At 41.4% G+C, this 14,929-nt stretch overlaps 1 long non-coding RNA gene across 4 annotated transcripts in view; it reads left to right on the top strand.

Annotated features, from left to right (window-relative positions):
- Window positions 1-14,929, top strand: part of LOC139180227 (uncharacterized) — a 478,513-nt gene that overhangs the window by 423,747 nt on the left and 39,837 nt on the right. For 3 of the 4 annotated variants that reach the window (XR_011564556.1, XR_011564555.1, XR_011564554.1), the window contains 2 exons: window positions 7,998-8,116; window positions 9,712-9,888. This is a non-coding gene — a long non-coding RNA (uncharacterized lncRNA). The remainder of the gene's footprint in view (window positions 1-7,997; window positions 8,117-9,711; window positions 9,889-14,929) is intronic. The other variant, XR_011564557.1, reaches the window with a different exon arrangement.

Here is a 14,929-nt window from a genome sequence, read left to right as displayed (position 1 = left end):
GATCAAACCTGCATCTCTTACATCTCCTGCATTGGCAGGCGGGTTTTTTACCTGTAGCCCCACCTGGGAAGCCCCAACTGGAAGCCACCGGATTTTAGTTGGGATTGTAACAATCAGTAAAAAGAAATTATAAGAAATTTATACAAAGCAAGGACTAGACGTTTCTCACAAAGTATCAATTTTATTTCTGCTTTATTAGAATCATTCAAAAAGTCACTTAGGTATTAGAACTTTTTGTACTGCTTGAAAGTAATTCATCACCTAAATTCACTTGATGCCTCAAAAAAAATACTATGGTCCGTTAACTCACAAAATTAGTTAAAAGGGCTCCAAACACCCTTATAATGCAGGGAAATTTACTTTTTTCCTCTTACTCAAAGTATTGCCTTTTAGCTCAAATAAATAAAAGTTTGTACATTATTGTGATTTATAAAAAAATCTCATATTCTACTATTTTAATGGAATAAAATATATTCTAAGATCACTCATTTACTTTTGCTTGCTTATCACTTCAAGCATTAAAAAATGTAGTTAACATGTATGTCCGGCCTTGAAGTTAAAAAATGTATTAAGGTATTTCATTTGACTTACATATCAAAAAAGGTTTTTTGTTTATTCAGGAAAAACTTAATATCATACAAAGAAATCTCAATGTGTCTTTTACAAAGACTTCACAAATCTTTTATTGTCCATATATGGGCTTCAAATTGTTTCATATTTAATTAGAAAACTACCTTTTTCTAAATATAAAGCATTACCTTTTTACAAATTAATTAATTTTAGTAAAGTCATTTAGTGAGTTAAATACTCTTAAGCATTGATATTGTTGCCTTAGTTTCAAGATCCTGACAACTGTAAGCAGTGCCTGAAGTTTAAGGAACCAGGGAAGAGAGTTATTATGTAAATAGCATAGTCACTATGTAATAAGGAGTGAAGAGGAATGCTTCCCTGAAACCCTCAGCTGACAAGATTATATCTTAAAGTGAGAAGTCTGCTCAATTTTTATTCTCTCTGCTTATACATTCATTATTATGGAATGAGCCATCCATTCAGCTATGAAACGTCAATTTCTAATAATTGTGATAATTGAGTTTTCACATAAACCAGTGTCTCCCTGGTGGCTCAGATGGTAAAGAATCTGCCTGCAATGTGGGAGACCTGGGTTTGATCCCAGGGTTGGGAAGATCCCCTGGATGAGAGCATGGCAGCCCACTCCAGTATTCTTGCCTGGAGGACCCACATAGACAGAGGCCCCTGGCGGGCTACAGTCCATGGGGTCACAAAGAGTCGGACACGACTGAGCGACTAAGCACAGCACAGCGTCTCCAAATAGAAAGGCAAACTGATGCACTGAATCTGAGAGAAAACTCCTCAAGCTTTCCAAAGTTATTTCCCTGTTTTTGTTTGTGCTTGTTATGATTCAGGAGCCATTTAAACAAATTGTTTTCGGGTTGTCATCATTTAACTTACTGAGTAACGTGGTCCAAAGAAAGGCCAAATTATTTGGTCAAAAGCAAGGCCAAAATAGAAAGGAAGAAACACAGTGACATCATTGTTACTGTGTATATTCAAGTTGAATTTTTATTGATCACTGGGAGTCAAAACAAGTTCTTAAAAAATAGAAGGGAAACATGTGGAAGAACTTTCTGGACCAGGAAGAGACAGAAACCACTCTCTGTCTACTACTAAATAATGTCAGGTCTTTGATTAATTATTGACCATACTCATCATAAAACCACACCATAAGCTTGTGAAAAATGTATTTCCTAGTCCAGCTTTATCTACTCTAGGAGTAAGTTTTTGTTTTTGGTTAACAAACTTTTCTTCAAGAAAGAGAAAACAGAACTATATGTGATATATGTTTTCAAAACCTTCATCTATCCACTGCATGATCATCTTGCTCAGTTTTTTGAATTTTATTCTTTTGTGAATAATATTTATTTTTAACAATTTGTCTCATTTTGCCAACAAAGGTCCATATAGTAAAAGCTATGGTTTTTCCAGTAGTCATATATGGATGTGAGAGTTGGACCATAAAGAAGGCTGAGCACTGAAAAATTGATGCTTTTGAATTATGGTATTGGAGAAGACTCTTGAGAGTCCCTTGGACTGCAAGGAGATCAAACTAGTCAATCCTAAAGGAAATCAACCCTGAATATTCATTAGAAGGACTGATGCTGAAGCTGAAGCCCCAATACTTTGGCCACCTGATGTGAAGAGCTGACTCACTAGAAGAGACCCTGATGCTGGGAAAACGGAAGGCAAAAGGAAAAGGGGATGACAGAGGATGGATGGTTAGATAGCATCACTGACTCAATGAACGTGAATTTAAGCAAACTCTGAGAGAGAACAGAGGAGCCTAGCCTGCTGCAGTCTGTGGCATCACAAAGAATTGGACACCACTTAGTGACTAAACAACAGAGGCTCAGTTTGAGCAAGTTCTCAAATGAGAATATTTTAGGAATGCAATCACAAGCCGGAAAATGAGGAAATTGATGCCATGGAGTGTTTACTCATTCATGAACTTCTGAGTATTGACTGAGCATTTACCATATGCCCAAGCACTGCTGAAGGGGGATATAGTGGCAAACAAGAGGAATAAGTCGTTGGTCTCTAAGTAAAGATGAAGGTGGGGGAGTTTGTCAGTGTGCCACAGCAAGCAACAGAGATAAAAACCTTCTTTCTGGTTATCCACAGCCTGAAGGCCGCATCTTTCTACCCCAAACAGCTAAGGCTATCTATAAAATCACTGCTGGTGACACTGAAGAGTGAAGATGCTCTGAGCAGAGACCTAAGTGCAGCAGACTCTTCCCAGGTAAGACAGGGAAAGACATCACCTCCAGGGTAACCAGCGGTTGTGGCCCATGTTTGCCAGTGCACAATGGAAAAGGGCTGTTTATAGGATGGATCAGCAGCGGTTACTAGGAAGCAATAGAGACATGATTGAGTGAGGTCATCTGTGTGGATCAGAGAGGGCTTCCTTTTAATACCCAAGTCAAGTAACTCAAAATTCCACCCTCCACAGGCACAGAGTCTTTCTCTCACTCCTTGGTGGATCGTCTTCCTCTAGGACTTGAAAATAGGATTGCTTTCACTCACCTGCCTGAGACCTTCCTTTTCACCCTCTCCTGGTCCACTCAGCCCTGGCGGTCTACTCACTGTGCTGTGGATCACAGCCTGCATGCAAGGAGTCCTGCCTCCTGTCTGAATTCCCCAAAGTTCCAGCAACATAAGTGTGTTCCTGCATGTGTTTTATGGAGAATATTTAGAAAAAATAGCAGGTTACTTTTCCTAGAGATGTAGCCACCTTTCTCTGCTAAAGGAACTTTCATTGCCCATGCCCCTCCAGGGGTCCAGGAAGCCTGCCATCTTACGGAGGAATCCCTCTTCCTTTCCCTGGTCTCCCATTCCAAAGTTCTCCTTCCTACATGTGCACCTCCAGGCAGCACTGGCACACTGCAAAATTCCTGTTACTTTTTTAGAGTTAATTTATGTCCTAGTAGAGTGGATAAAGTTCCTATTACTTCATTTGGCAGAACAAGAGCGTGATGGGATCCAACTTACATTGGTTTGATTTATGATTTTTCCACTTTATGACGTTGTGAAAGCAATACCTTGAATTCTGAATTTTGATCTTTTCTCAGGCCAGCTAGCAATACCGGGTGCAATCCTCTCCTGTGATCCTGGGCAGTGGCAGCTGCAGCTCCCAGGGACCCACCATCACGAGGGTGAACAACCAGTACCCTTAAAACCATTGTTTTCCACGTTCACTCCAAATGTACATTACAGGAGACATTCAATATTTTACTGCAAAATAGGCTTTGTGTTAGGTAATTATGCCCAACTGTAGGCTAATGCAAGTGTTCTGAGTACGTTTGAAGTAGGCGAAGCTAAGCCATGATGTTCAGTAGGTTTGTTGTTGGTTAGTGACTAAGTTGTGTCTGACTCTTTTGTGATCCTGTGGACTGTAGCCCACTGGGCTCCTCTGTCCATGGGATTTCCCAGGCAAGAATACTGAAGTGGGTTGCCATTTCCTTCTACAGGCAATCTTCCCACTTTCAGTGGGTTAAGTGTATTAAATGCATTTTCAATTGAAGGATTATTTTCAATTTATGATGGATTTCTGAGATGTAACCCCTCAGAAATCAAGGGAGATTGGTAATTCTTACATAAAATATTTCCACTTAGGTCATCCCAGGAGCTGTTACACAAAGCACGTGATCACACTGGGATGTTATCATGATCCATATTTAAGCCATTCAAATAGTAAAGCATGTATCTGTGAAATCTCATTTTAAGAAATACTTCTCATAGGCCATATTTGAAAATCTAGTGCAGACCTTCTGAGACTTAGACCCCATATTTGATAGAATATAAAAGCTAATGCTTGAATAGCATTTGCTTTTGCCAGGTTCTTTGTTTCAAAAGATCCCCAAAAACATACCACATCAACTCTGGGAAGCACACAGAGATTGCTTGAGAATGCCAAAGATCTGGGAAGTTTATAAAACAGTCTAAGTTGTCCCCATAGAGTTAAAGATGAAAAGAAATGAACAAGCTAGAGCATACATCTATACCAGGAGATCATCTAGCTCAGTGAGGGGTGTCTCCTTTCCCCAGGAGAGTCTACTCCCCGAGCGAGCAGACATTTAGGACTATGTGCTGGGGAAAGTGGGGATGCCAAGTGTTTACAGCTGCCCCTCATCTTTAAGAGGAAAAGTTCTTTCCTTTGTTCACAGGGCTTTGTGATATTGTGATTTATAGTAAAAAAAAAAAAAAAAAAGCATATTTAGTCTTAGTTTCTGGCACAGAGCTCTTAAAACCTTTGAAAATTCCAGTGTCGACAGCAGTAAAGATAACCTTTGTTATGGACATGAGGTGACTGGATACTCTAAGGATGGGAGCTGGTTTCCAAGAGACCAGTCTTGTGACTGGAAGGTTGGAACTTTCAGTCTCATCCCCTGAATTCCCAGAGAGAGGAGAGGGGCTGGAGGTTGAGCTGATCAGCAATGGCCAATAATTTAATCAATCCTGTCTGCAATGAAGCCTCCTTAAAAAGATAGTTGGAGTTTGGTGGGCTCTTGGGTCGGGGAAGGCATGGAGGTTTGGGGGCAGTGATGCTGTTGCAGAGAGGACAGGAGCTCCATGCCTTTTTCCACACTTGCTCTATGTATGTCTTCAGTTTGGCTGTTCCTGAGTTATTTATTATCTATCATCTGATAGGTAAGATGATTCTCTGGGTTCCATGAGCCCCTCTAACAAATTAATTGAAGCCAATGAGGAGGTTGTTGGAACTTCCCATCTGTAGCCCATCGGTCAGAAGTGCGGGTGACGACTTGGATTTGCCATGGACATCTGGAGTGAAGGGCAGCCTTGTAGGACTGAGCCCTCGACCTGGAGCTTCAACACTGTTGGCTGGTACAGATGGTGTCACAATTGAGTTGAATTTGTAGGACACCTGGTTGGTGTCAAGGAACAGCTAGGTGTGGGGCAAAGACCCACACTTCGGAATTGGGTGTGAAGTCTTAGGCTTCTTTCTGGGCTCTCATTATCAAACTGTGTTCTCAAGAAGATTCTCATCTTCCGCTGAAAATAAGCTGAAAGTTAAGGCTGATTTTTGTCTGGGAGGCAAAATAGAATAGTAATTAAAGGCTTTAGCTTCAGAGTCAAAATGTCCAGGTATGAATTTTGGACCTGACAAAATTCTATGACATTAAGGAACTAAAACCCTCCAAACTTTAGTCCTCTCCTCAGAAAATGGTCATGCTAATTGTCTTTACCTCATGGGATGGCTCTGAAGATAAAATGAGATGATGCAGGCAAAGAATTTGGCACAGTGCAGGCTGTAGAGTGAGCATAAATATATATTAGAAATTATGTATAAGGACCTTATCTACCACTCTTTAATTTTCTTCGGAAAATCTGAGTTCTTTATGTTCCACTTTGTTAAGAAAGAGACGATCTGAGTCTGACAAACTGAATTAATGACTTTGAACAGAAAAACTCAAATTGATTTGAACTAAAAGTTTCCAACAGTTGGAATATATTTCAGAATATAGACTTTATAAAGACAAATGGAGATGTTTTAGCTACAGGATTCTGAGTCAGCCCACATTTTTCCTCCCAAACACACATTATTGTCCTCTAATATTTTAAAAAATTCCACAGCCCAAGTTGTCAGCTTGAAGAGATAAAGACCTCTCTCTTAGTCTTTTGTGTATTTTTTTTTTACTAAAATGGTTCTAAAGTTAACTCTCATCATTATGAAAGTAGAATTATTAATGGACTCTTGAGGATACACATAAGGAAAAATAAGTCCATGTACATATTTCTCATCTGGCCTCAAAGGGCGGTCATTTGGTCACAGCTTGGAGTCAGCCATCAGCTCCACCATGGAAAGAAATGACCTATTTCACTTCGGTATTTCTCACTGAAGATTAAAATATATGAAAGTTTAAAGGTGTCTGGATAGATCTAGGCAAAAAAATCTGAGTAAATATAGAGATGAACTCTATGAAACTTTATAAAACGATGATAAATGCATTTCAAAGGCAGGCATTTTATTTACAACTTAATAAATTAAAATTCTATAAACATTGTATTGTAGCCTTTGCTATCCCATTTCCAGGAAGCAAATACAATTGTAAAAAAGTCATCTTCGATTGGTATTTCGTGAATGCTTCCCTTTTTTTTTTCTTCCCATCTGGATTGAAAAGTAAGGGCAGATTTAAATTCTTTTGGCTGTATCTTTGAAACAACTCCTGGAGCAATGAGATTATAACAATGGAAAATCCTCCATTGATCAGAGACTCCTGTTCCTCTCTCTGCTTCCTCAGCCTGGATTTCTCAGGACCCAGCCAGAGCAGAAAGCTACTTCCTTGGTAGGATAGCTGCCTGCTTGCTAAGTCGCTTCAGTTGTCTGTGTCCAACTCTTTGCAACCCGTCAGTCCTAAGTTTTAAAAAATCTAAAGCTTTTCTTGTTTTTATTTTCAATCTTGTGAAAGTGTTAGTTGCTTAGTCATGATCAACTCTTTGCGACCCCATGGACTGTACCCCACTAGGCTCCTCTGTCTGTGGGATTCTCCAGGGAAGAATACTGGAGTGGGTTGCATGCCCTCCTCCAGGGGATCTTCCTGACCCAGGGATTGAACTCACCTCTCTTATGTCTCCTGCACTGCAGATGGATTCTTTACTGCTGAGCCACCAGGGAAGCCCCTTGGTAGGGTGAGGGTCTACATATGTGTAGGATGGGACCGCTGCTAAGAGAGGAAGTTACTATTGATTTCCTTGCCAGAAACCAGCACGCTCTGGAGTCGCCTTCTACCTTCAAGCATCCTAACCCATTCGGTATCCAAGCCAGGAAATGGCACCGCAAACACTTTGTTTTTGAACTTCACACTTACTCTTCATGATTTAATTGTTTATGCTTCCAAAAGAGTTGAGGGAAATAAACTGACACATCGAAAATAATTAAAAGACAGCATCGCATTACACATTGATGCAGTGTATCGCTAAATACCAGAATAAGCGCTGAATTAGACAGTTGAGTGTGTAAGGAACAATGTGTTTGAGAGAATGCTTGATCTTTGATTTGAGAGAGTTGCCTGGAGATTGGTGAAGGTGAACACAGGTGAAGAGGAGCGTGCACACTGAGAACTCAAAGACTGTGCAGTTTGATGGGGAGGAGGAGCCAGATTGGAGAAAGTATGGATCGACAACCAGACAGAGGCATTTGGGTTTGATAATGCAGAAAATATGAAAAACTCAGATGTTTTTGAGTGGGAAGAGCCTGACAAAGAGCCGAATGGCAGTGTTAACTCTCAGAATCTCAGTTTTCCAATGTGTAAACATTGATGTGTTTGTGCACTCATATATTACAAATATATCATGCAAGGAAAAATGTGTTTGAGGGAGGAAATAAACAAATGTGTTATTGACATTCTTAAGTGAGAATCTCAATCGGCATTAACATTAAAAGCATAAATCCTTCTTTTCAGAGTTTGCTTATAATCCTTCCATCTGCGCGTTAGTCCTGGCAGCAGCAATGACAGCTCCATCTACAGCATGAAAACAACGAAGGTAAACAGCCCAGGAGCTGCTGTAACCGAGAATGCAGGTAACAAAGACGCTGGCACAACTTGGCTTCTGGTTTAGAATTCTGTTCTTAATTCTGAAGTCCTAAAATGCACAGTCTAAAGAAATAGAAAGGAGCCTACCATCTAGTGGGATTCACTAGGCAGTGTAGGATAACTTCCTATCCACGGAAGCTGTGGCAGATGCTGGCTTCCCAGAGGGGAGGCTGGATAGCACATTCATGGATGCTGAACTGGATTCAGGACTATGCCTAGCAGAGGATTATGAGGCACCAAGTTATGTGCAGGCCAGCAACAAAAGGCACCGTTATCACATCGTGAGGTCTGGCTCACCATTATGTCGATGAACGAGGACTCTGGCCCAAAATACAAAAATGGAAGTGATTTTCTAGAATCTTGCTTTATATTCATATTACTGCATCTCTCAGGGTTTCTAAAATGCTCAGTAAATTTTTTACGTACAAATACATTTTAAAAGTTACAATTGGATGGCATCTTATAAAAACATCATGCATACTATGTATATGTTTTTAAATTAATTTCTTATACAGTTGTTAAAACACAAATTTTTGTAGCTTACTTGCTTAATACGCCTGAGATTAAAATGCTTAGAATGCTTTCTGTTTTCCCTGTATTAGAGAGGACAACCAGAATTCGTGTTCTCAAATCAAGGCAAAAATATCTTTGAGACAGTATGATTATTATGTGAGTTTTCCCTTTTATTTTTTTATTTTTATTTTTTTTTGAGTTTTCCCTTTTAGTGCTCCTTTTAAAAGTTGCAGTTCACCTTTAAAAATTAAAGTCCACTGACATGCAGAATGATCATAAAATAGATGTTTCATTGTTAGGGTGGAAAGTTTCTATAACTGGGTTTTAATTAAGTTATTTTAAATGGATATTTCAAAACCTGAGTGGGTGTGTTAATAACGTGCTAATATATGCAGCTGGTAATGTCTTTTCTCCTATTGATTGTGAGTGAATCACGCTTTTATCGAGATTTGCCCCTGTCATTTCTTCCCCCACACCCTCCTTTTTTTCTCTTCCCTGCATAGGCGTTCAGGTGGCAACCTTGAAAATACTCCTAACTAGGAGACAAAGCTGTGAAGCCCCATTCCCAGGCTTCAGATAAAAACTTCCACTGTTTACATCTTTACATATTCTGTCCACATTAAACTTTGGATGTCAGATGGCATAGATGCTTCCAAAGGAAGCTGTGGTGTGTCCTCCAAAGGGCGGGCACAGGAGACATTGCTTTGAACACTGATCCTCTAGCTTTCCTGACTCGCTGGAGGAGAGCAGCGAGCAGGCAGATACAGGGAAGTCTGCATGCTTCTGAAAAGCCAAGTCCGTCAATCGTTTCATCCTGTTTTCATTACTGGGAACTCGGGATTCTAACTCAGGGTAGCACACAGGCTCTCTGGAGCATAGCTGGAGATGAGATTTGGATTAACTAAGAAGACTGCCCTCTCGCAAGAGTGCCCCATGGCTGGCCCACACAGCCCACCTTCTGACTCCAAAGTATGTTTGGAGTAACAGGCTCATGTAACAGGCTGCAGTTCCTCTAACAGGCTCGGCAGACTTCAGTTCTGACACACAGTTGCCATCTGCTTGTCTCTAGGTGTTGTGATGAGCTCCCATCCCAGACGCCCACTGTGGCCCAGCCTCCTTGTTCCCGGTGCCCAGCTCCCGTACACATAGCCCTCTCACACTCCAGCCGTCTTCTTATGATTTGTCTTCAGCATCATGTGGCTTCTATGTGTTTAAGCTTGAGGCGCCGGAGAGCTTTCAAGGAAAGGTAAGACATCTATGAGTTGGATATATGTCATCATGGATATTTTCTTATACTTTATATAGGGTCAGGAGGACAGGAAGTAGCCATAGTACTCTTTAATCCACTGGCCCAATTTGGGTGGTTCGAGGTAATATCAATATATTCCATTTTCATGCCTAGATGCTACATTGGCCTCAGTATATTTATGATAGAAATATACTGATCTGTAGAAATGAATTAGATGACTGCAGCCTCAGAATATAAGGGGAGAAAAGTGTTATTTTGGATTTAAGTACGACTATCATGTGTAGTTTCAGTAGAACATTGTACTATACTAGTTGGTTTGCTAAAGTGGCACCAGGAGCTAATGGTAGAGGCATGTGGAGCTAATCAGATTCACATCCTTGCTCTGTTACTTTTACGATGTGTGTGCAGTTTGGACAAGTTCCTGAGCTTCTCCAAGCCTCAGTGTCCCCAGATGCGAAATGCTACTGTTGACTGTCTCCTGTGATTGTTGTGAGGATTTGGTGAATTATTATGTGATTAGACAAGATTCAACTTGTTACTGTTGAGTTACTGTTACTGTTACTGTTATTGGATCAGGCAGTAACATTTGAATGGATCCCTGTTTGCCAGAGAACTTTGACTCAATAAAAGGCAAGTGAAACACATGCTCAAAGAAAAGCACATCCACTCTGCCTTCATAACAGATAAGGAGCTGGCAAATATGGCTAATGTACAGATCGAAAATGCAAATTCAACACAATTGTGTTCTACCCAGCTTTCTAGTATCTGAGCGATTTAAACAGTCCCTTCTAAGTTGGCTTCCTTGTTAAACTTCTTCTAAATGTTTAACCACTGAAGGGTTTTTTAAAAATATAATTTTATTTATTTACTTACCTATGTTACTTTTGGCTGTGCTGGGTCTTCATTGCTGTGCGGTCTTTTCTCTGGTTGTGGCAAGTGGGGCTACTCTGTAGTTGCAGTGTGCGAGCTGCTCATTGCAGTGGCTTCTCTTGATGCAGCGCATGGGCTCTCAGATGGTTGGGCTTCAGTGTTGCGGCTCCTGGGCTCTAGAGCACAGGCTCAGTAGTTGCAAACAGGCTTAGTTGTCCATGGCATGTGGGATCTGCCCAGATCAGGGATCGAACCCGTGTCTTCTACGTTGGCGAGTGGATTCTTTACCTCTGAGCCACCAGGGAAGCCCCTGAAGCTGCTTTTGCAAAATTGGTTTTTGGTCTCTTATCTTCAAACTTCCCATACATACCAAGTCTATAGTACCTGCCACCCTTCTTTGATCTGTAATTGCTGTCCCTGCTTTCTTCTTACATCTTTGCTAAGAGAAGGGTTTGGGAACGAGTATCTCCTCAGAAAAATCCCCGTATGATCTGTATTGAAACAGCACTCACTTGGCCCCAGTGCAGAACCCATCATGGACAAAGGAATTGGAAAGTGTATTTAAGGTGGGCCAGAGTTCAGCTGTAAGAAACCACACGTAAGCAACCGCTGCAAAATGAGATGAAGTCCCTGATATTTAGCTACAGATGTAGGCGTGGTTCTCACCAGGTGGGGTCTTGCTTGGACAGAGTATCTCAGTTTCCTGGTGTTTCACGGCTTTTTTAATATCCATTCAGGAGAGACATGCCAAAAATTTACACAGACATGGGCAGATGTCAGTGCCCCTCTGGATTCTTAATGGAAACCAACAATCAACAAGGCTACACATTCAGTTAGGAGAAGAGCCAAGAGCTGCTAGCGTGTCACTGCTCATCTGTATCTCTAACCACAGAGCAGCTCCGTCTCCACCCCCCAGCCTTTGTGACTTACCCTGCTGTCGTGCTGGCAGTTTGATTCTGAATTTTGTCAACCGAAATCCAGTTACCCACAAAATGCTACATTCATCCAAAAAAGAAAATAACAGTAGGTAATCTTTTTACTCCAAATATGAGCCTTATGTGAGAGTAACTTGATAACATAAAGAAAAAATATGTAAACATATATATGTATACAAATATGATGTTTATGGCTGTATGCATTGGTCTTTATTAGCTGCTACAATAAAATTCAATGGACTGGGTGGGCTAAACAACAGAAATTTATTTCCTCATACTTCTAGAGGCTATAAGTTCCTGATCAAAGTCCCACAGGGTCAGAAGAGCCGTCTTGCTGGCCTGTACAACTCTGGCCTAATGTGACCTTTCCTTGGTGAATGGAGAGAGAGAAAGAGTGAGAGAGACTCTTCTTATAAAGCCACCAATCCTATCAGATTAGGGCCACACATTCATGGTCTCATTTAACCTGTGTGTGCGTACATGCTCAGTTGCTCAGTTGTGTCCGACTCTTTGCAACCCCGTCGCCTGTAGCCCACCAGACTCCTTTGTTTATGGGATTGTCCAGGCGAGAATACTGGAGTGGGTTGCCATTTCCTCCTCCAAGAGATCCTCCCAACTCGAAGGATCGAACCCATGTCTCCTGAGGCTCCTGCATTGGCAGGTGGATTCTTCACCACTGAGAAGCCCCTAATAACCCCCTGAAACTCAGTCTCCAAATACAGTCACATCAGAGGTTAAGGCTGGGCTTAATTATAGAAATTGGGGGAGGGTGGTGGTGAACAGTTCATTCCATACTATGTAACCACTATAGTAAACCACTGTTATACAGATTTATTCAGAAAAGTAACATAATCTTTTATAATTAATTGTCAGGTCATCTAACATCAAAGGTCTACTCTGTAGACCTTACCAAACGCCATGTCTTTCCTTTCTGGGCCTATCTCAGTAACAGGATAGCTTTTCTCATCACGTTTTCTCCTGGTAAGTTCAGTCAACACACACAGCAATATTCCAGCACTTGGTACATGAAATCAACAAGCCCTCTTTTCCCATGCCAGCCGGTTTCCTACCTCATACATGCCAGTTCTAGTTTATGAGATCTGAACTTGTAGTGCTTTTATTCTTCAGATTTCTCCAGTACCTAAATTTCATGCTAAGATTCCTAAAGTTGTTTATCCTCCCAGCCTTCTGAGATCTGGAAGCTGTACCCAAGTGCCAGCCCCTCACGCTCGTAAGTGTTTGCATTTCATGTCTGAAACTCAAGTTTCACACTGCTCTGAAGGCTCACTGATTCGTCAAAGGAAAGGAGAACTTACTCACTTGTGATCATCATATTTAACTCTGTCTCCATGAGATTTTTCAGTTTCCAACCAGTTTATCACTTCCAGTTTTCCTCTCTCACCAGTTTTCTGAGTAACCCCTGTCCTGCCACGGCAATTAGCACATGCACCCCTGGCCACCACACCTCCAGGCACATGTACACCTTCTTTCTCAGGGTATGTTCTCCCATTACTGCCAAGTAGAAACCTCTTTTCAAAAGAAAGAGCTTGCCTCTCATTGGCCCCTTAGCCTCCTACTCAAATATATACCCAGGAATTTTCATGGAACTCAAAAAAGCCTTTGGATCAAAGTTTAATGTGTTTCCTAGTTGGCCGGCAATACAGCTTGGGATTTTCTTTTTTTTAATTAATTTTTTATTGAAGTATATCTGATTTGTAGTATTGTGTTAATTTCTGCTATAAAGCAAAGTGACTCAGTTATACACATATATACATTCTTTTTTATATTCTTTTTCATTATGGTTTATTCCAGGAGATTGTATATAGTTACCTGTTCTATACAGTAGGACTAGCTGTTTATCCATTCTAAATGTAATAGTTTGTATCTAACTCCCAGCCTGGGGTTTTCTTAAAGATTTTTATGAAAAGTCACTGCAACTACCTTGACAGTCCTTGCAGGCCCAGACTGATAATAGAACACTCAAGTCTATAGTTAGATTACGATGTAGGTTTTATGTGTCTTGGAAGTCTAAATCTAGAAACCATTTTAGATGGCTTTGAATTATTTTGGGAATAGTTTTAAAAACTTAAATGGTTTCTCAGTCACATCGAAGAGAGTATAAAAACTTCTTATTTATTATTAATCTCCAGGCCGTTGTGACTTGATTTAATGCCTTTCCCTTCCCGAACTTTGCTCACCTGACCACGCCCCTAGCTATAGCTGAAGGGACCCATGAGAGGTGCTTGATCTACACTGGCCCGTGACACCATTTTGTTTTAGAAAAGTAGGATTGAGACAGGCCAGTCACTCTACAGGCCTCTTGAGCTCAAGGCATGTAAAACTAAGATCTGCAGGGTCCTCTTCTGCCATGCAGAGAAGGCAATGGCACCCCACTCCAGTACTTTTGCCTGGCAAATCCCATGGACTGAGGAGCCTGGTAGGCTGCAGTCCATTGGGTCGCTAAGAGTCGAACACAACTGAGCGACTTCACTTTCACTTTTCACTTTCATGCATTGGAGAAGGAAATGGCAACCCACTCCAGTGTTCTTGCCTGGAGAATCCCAGGGACAGCAGAGCCTGGTGGGCTGCCGTCTATGGGGTTGCACAGAGTCGGACACGACTGAAGCAACTTAGCAGCTTCTGCCATGAAGAGAAAAATGATGGAAGCTGATGGGCAGAGAGAAACAGAGGAAGGACCCAGGCAGCCCCAGAGGGAGACGGAGGATGACTGAGAGCTGAACTTGGTTTCCAAGGGAATTGCCAGCTGCTCTTTCCCGTGGTTTCTGAGGCCCAGCTGCTAGTTCTTCATCTGAGTTCCATGACCTTCCCTTATATAGTGAGTTGAATGGTGTTATGGTCTGAATGTTCATGTCTGCCCCCCCTAAACTTATGTGTTGAAAGCTTAATCTCCAATGTAATCGTATTTGGGGGAGGGTGGGGGGATAATTAAGTCATGAGGCTGGAGCCTCATGAATGGGATTGGTGCCCTTATAAGCAGGGACATTACAGCACTTGCCTCCTGTCTTGGCTCCTCACCATGTGTGGACACGGCAGGAAGAGGCTGTCAGCAAACCAGGAAGCAGTCCTGGATCTGCTGACACCTTGACTTTGGGCTTCCCAGCCTCTAGAACTGTGAGAGAGAAATGTGCGTTGTTTAAGCCACCCAGTCTATTGGAATTTGTTATATCAGCCCAAACCAAAGTATATGGTAACCTCCCAAGAGACATGTCAAC

This window comes from Bos indicus, chromosome 27 (genome assembly GCF_029378745.1).
Source record: "Bos indicus isolate NIAB-ARS_2022 breed Sahiwal x Tharparkar chromosome 27, NIAB-ARS_B.indTharparkar_mat_pri_1.0, whole genome shotgun sequence".
NCBI classification, from domain to species: domain Eukaryota; kingdom Metazoa; phylum Chordata; class Mammalia; order Artiodactyla; family Bovidae; genus Bos; species Bos indicus.
The sequence above is the reverse complement of the archived record's forward strand: the minus strand, read 5'-3'. Positions and strand labels throughout refer to the sequence as shown.